Raw genomic sequence first — 5,605 nt, 5'->3', positions numbered from 1 at the left:
TACAACGTTTATGTCCAAAAATGTACAAAAATAATTATTATCCTTCTGTAATGATAACTAGAGAAGAAAAAAGTTGGAAAATCTAAGCAATTGCTTTCAGGGGAAAAATGGAAATATTCATTCATTCATAGTGTTCTGCCCAAGGGCAGGTCTTTCACTGCAAATTCAGCATTCTCCAATCTTTCCTATTTTCTGCCTTCCCCTTTGTCTCCATATATCTTAATGTCGTCTATCATCTGCTATCTTCTTCTGACGGAACTCTACTCCCGTTCACCATTCCTTCCAGTGAATCATTCAGCAGGCAGTTTCTTATAGTATCAAAATAGAAAGTTTATTTCAAAGGCGACAAACAAAGGTTCTGCAAGTAATTAAGCTAGTTAATATTTATACAAATCTGACTTTTCAGGTATAGCTCCATGTAAGGTCAACTTGAATAACTTGAAGGGAAAAATTGTTCTAGGGCCAGCTATCGAACCCGGGACCTCTGGCTGAGCGCGCCAACGCTCTACCGACTGAGATACCCAGGAACTGTACCAGATCCTGACTCAATTTTCCCTATATATCCATATACCGTAAATGGGTTGACAGAACGCCAGAGCCCAGCATTGGGTGCACACTTACTGTGTGACTTAAATTTGTGGTCACACAGCTCTAACGTTCGGTCATCGCACTTGACATCTGTGGATATAAGTGGAAAATTGAGCCGAGATCTGCCTAGTTCCTGGGTAGCTCTGTCGGTAGAGCGTTGGCGTGTTCAGCCGAAAGTCCCGGATTCGATAGTCGACACTAAAACAATTTTACCCTTGAAATTATATTTTATCCTGAATTTGTGTTTTTAGGTTGTTAATATTAAGTAATATTAGTTTGCACTCGTATTAAAATATTTAGTATCTAATGCATTGTTTATGGCTGAAATTATATTTTTAATGCTTAAAATAGTACTTTGGAGGATATTTTAATGTTATGTGATCTATTTTAGGTGCCTAAAATCAAGTTTTTCTTAGCCTACAAATCCAAGATCTAGTAATTTCGAAGAAAAAGAGGTTCGTTGTCTCGTCAAGTGGTAAAGCAAATAAGTAACAGTTTAATTCGAGGAAATACTGAAGACTTCCTTCAAGGACTTATTCTGAAAAGTGCATTGACATAATTAAAACAGAACGATTGAAATTATGTCTTTAGGTAAGATACAGGTGTGACTCGCTTACTGATATCTAAGACTCAATGTAATTTAATAATAAAAAAGCCTATCACTACACCAAGTCCCTTATCATAGAGCTCTGACACTAGAGAAGGATTGTCATTAAGATTAAAGCATTAAAATTCCAGAAACAATGAAAGATGTCTAAAAGCTTGAAGCAAATCTGAACAAAAAAGGAAGAAATTAGATATTCAGATTTCTTACAGAACAGGTTCGGCTATTTCAAGTTTTTTACATGACTAGGTGCTAAAATCTGAGAAAATAAATCCGCCACATTACTTCGGCGTGGGGCATTCCTTCACCTTTCACATAATAAAACGGAAATGTTGATGTCCTGGGTCAACATCTCTTAGCAACAGGGTGACTCCTTCAAGAACAGCAATAAACTCCTCCTAGACTCATGTTTTTAAGCACGTAATGTTTTCATATGAACTGAAAAAAATTGCGACTGTTTAGTAAATCACTTTTGTAAACAAACATGCTTCTTGTCAGTCTATTACAGGCAACAGCTATGATTGTAACGTATTCAGGGCTTTTATTTATTTTATCAACAAGACATCCTAGTCTTTTATCTTCGTTAAGAAAATACAGCCTAATATGGTTTTCTTTCATATTTATAAGATTTTGCCTTTATTATAGCCATCTTTGTTATTATATTTGTTATTTTAGGTACATTTTATATTGCAATTCACAGCAGTATTTCTACAAGTGTTGCGGATGCAAAAGTCGAGTGCCACTTCTATCAGCTGAACAGTTCAAGAACCGACTTATGTTGAATCTGACGGCTTTATGGCTCTATAGTATCAAATGATTCTAATCAAGATGTCCAATTCTCTAACAAGCATCTTCGATATTGCTTCAGTAGTGGACTGAAAATCTGCGGTGACAATGTACCCTAGATCATTAGATTGTCACGCAAGCGGTACGGGTTCGAGTTCCGGTGATGACTGGGATCTTTTATTGACAAATGCAAAGAGACATTATTGTGGTAAATTAGGTCGCAGCCCGGGTTTCCCTCGGGGTTTTCCCTTTATCCTATGTTAGACATCGATTCATTTCCTCCAATCTCCATCCCATAGTATTCTCTGATAGCAATCTCAGATAACCTTAGCGTAGACTAATGGTGTGGCTTGAAAATACAATGGATTATTAAACTGCATATGCCTTCGGAACAGAAACAGCGAACAGTAATGGAAAGAAAAAGAAACAGCAGTAGCTCACTGCTGAAGTGAGCCTGAGAGTTTATGGATTAAGAACTACTTTTGTCAGCGACGGCCTCTGGTTAATGTTACGTAGTCTCTGTGCAGGTCGGGGCGGTTAGTGTAAACGGCATTTACGGGCTGTTCAGTCTCCATGGGCACCACTGGGACTTGGTGACCATTTTGCCCCCTCTGGTGTTGTATAATACTCAGATTCACTGTTTGAGCCCATGTAAACGGCTGCGATAAGACGTCTCGCCGTTCTACAGTCTCAGAATCCACAGACCTCGCGTTCGCCGCTCCTTTCTTGCGCTCTCTCTGCCTTATCTTGTACTCCGCACCAGTAGTCTTGGGATTATTTGATTTGTATTGGGATGCCCTTTTCTCCTTTTGTGCTCGTCTCCACATTTACATTCTCTCGACGTTTTAATTTTGAGGTATTTTGAAAGTTCACACACTTTCACAGCTACTTTCTGAAAGCTGAGAATCCATTTTACCCCTGATCACTTTTTCAGGTTTATTTAGTTGATCTCAACGCGCTCGATCGATCGACATCTCAAATATCAGACCTCACGGAGTTATGCACATAAAATGGCCGCAGAAACAGTTTTCGAGACATGTTTTGCCCCACCCGACTCGCCGGCCTTCAGGGTTCGATGGATGTCATGTGCATATTTACCGTTTACAATATGTTATAGTTTTAATTTCGCTATGTTTATATGTTCAAAAGTTATAAACGATTCTAATGTAACACCTTTGTAGAACATTGTTACCTATCATGCCGAATACAAGTTATATGAAGAGTTCAGAACCATAGTGGGCCAAGTGACATTTACTAAAACCGTAGAAAACAATGGTTAAAATGAAGTTATCACCATATTTCAATGGAAACATATAGCAAGTAATATAAAGTATACACATTCAAACTAAATGATATGTCAATTTTCATTAAACTATGGTATTCACTTTAACCTTTGCTTTCTCCGTTCTTAATAAATGGCGTTGGCTCACTATGGCTCTGAACTCTTCATATGTCAAAAGAGGATGAATATTAACTATCTGCACTTTTTATTTGTCCTTACTAAATTTATTTATTTAGTCTCATTTATTTCTTTATTTACCTATTTATCTATTATTTATTATCCACACGTGTGGAGCAACGGTTAGCGCGCGTCTGGCCGCGAAACCAGGTGGCCTGGGTTCGATTCCCGGTCGGGGGAAGTTATCTGGTTGAGGTTTTCCCGGGGCTTTCCCTCTACCCAATATGAGCAAATGCTGGGTAACTTTCGGTGTTGAACCCTGGACTCATTTCACCGGCATTATCACCTTCATCTCATTCAGACGCTAAAGAACCTAAGATATTGATAAAGCACCGTAAAATAACCTACTAAAATAAAAAAGTATATATTTATTCATTTATTAATCTGTCGTAGCTTATGAATTTGTGATTCATGTTCGAGATGCGCAGTTCTCTGACCAGCAAGACCTTGACAAAAGAGGCTACAGAATGTTACCACTGTTTGGAAATTGACTTACGTCCTTTACAATTTTTGCTGATATATAATAATAATAATAATAATAATAATAATAATAATAATAATAATAATAATGATTTATTTTAGTTGGCAGAGTTAAGGCCGTAAGGCCTTCTCTTCCACTCAACCAGCAAAAAGTATACATACATATGTATCAACTTACAAAGAATTCAACAATTTGATTTAGATAAGAGCTACATGTGAATGAATGAATGAATGTTAGCCATGATGTCCCATGTTGGGCACAGGCCTCCTGTATGGGGTTAGAACCCCCTCGACAGGGATGGCTCAAGTGTACTCGCTTGGTGAGCCAATCCAAGCGAGTTTGTCGTGTATACTACTTTTGTGACATGGTTAATAACCCTGTTCAACTTTAACTAGTCTCAGCACTCTGTTCTTTGTTCATTTTTTTTTCTTGCACTACACACTTTGGCAAAACACTGATTGCTATTTACACAGTTTACCTGACACTTTCTCAACACTGACTTTACTATTTACAAAACTTATCTTACACTTTCACTAATACTGACTTTACTATTTACAATATCTTAACACTGATTACATTATCTGTTTACAATAACTTTCCCTAGTTCTTTCCACAGAACTCTGTTCTTTGCTGTCCTCGATATACAAGAGTTATTTACGAATTAAACAACAAAATACTATGAACTATTAATTAAACACTGAAATACAAACTATGTAGCAGAATTAAGCTAAAACATATAGAATGTTAATATATTTAAAATAATGTTAGATAATAGAAAGAGATTATTATGGGACAATTTTGAAAATACAGCACTATCAGGATGCATGTCTAAAGGAAGGAGTAACAATGTAGACAGTGATAGTTTAAGTCAGTATGATTGGAGTGAAATACTAAGAAGGTTATCTTTTAAGCTGTTTTTTAAAGTGTTTATTGTCTTGCAGCCCCTAATTATTTTGTGACAGGGAATTCCATTGTCGCGAGGCGGATACTGCAAAAGATGATGAATAACGAGATGTTCTATGAAGAGGTATAGTCTCTTGCATTTCACTTCCGACAGGTAGACGCAGATAGATACTGGGAATCATGACAAGCCAGCACTTAAAACATTCCCTGATCCATGTACTAAACCCTAGCCAGCGCATTCTCACACCGGTTGAATATGCTAATGTACGCTGTGTATTCGGGGTGCTTTCAAAGAACACCACATGAAATATAAATTTCCTAATTATTCAGTCTTTACTTGGACTAGCCATTTCCTCAACTTGCCGCCCGGTGATCGGACAAATGGGGAGAGATGATGGCGGTATGTCGATTCCTATATTGGAGAGACGGAGGAACTCCGACAAAAAACCCCCAACTTCGACCTTATCCGCCCAGATGTCACTCTCAGACCTGACCAGGACTCCAACCCGGACATTCTGCGTCACAGGTTTAAGCTAGTCATAAAATTATGTCGTTACAATACTAGAGGGGAATTTCGACCTCGTGATCTGGAAGGTTCCCTAGTAAGGCCTGGTAAACAGAACTATCCTGAAAAAAAAAAATGCTCTCGGCTTGTCTGTCTGCGCTAAGTATTGGCAAGAAATTTCTTGCTAGAATAAAGGCTGAATTATGGCTGGGAAATTTTTCGTCCCCGGCACTAAAATAAAGCAGAATTAGTCGTGACAGTTTTAAAATGTAAAATTAT

The sequence above is a fragment of the Periplaneta americana genome, chromosome 14 (assembly GCF_040183065.1).
Source record: "Periplaneta americana isolate PAMFEO1 chromosome 14, P.americana_PAMFEO1_priV1, whole genome shotgun sequence".
Classification (NCBI taxonomy): domain Eukaryota; kingdom Metazoa; phylum Arthropoda; class Insecta; order Blattodea; family Blattidae; genus Periplaneta; species Periplaneta americana.
The sequence above is the reverse complement of the archived record's forward strand: the minus strand, read 5'-3'. Positions refer to the sequence as shown.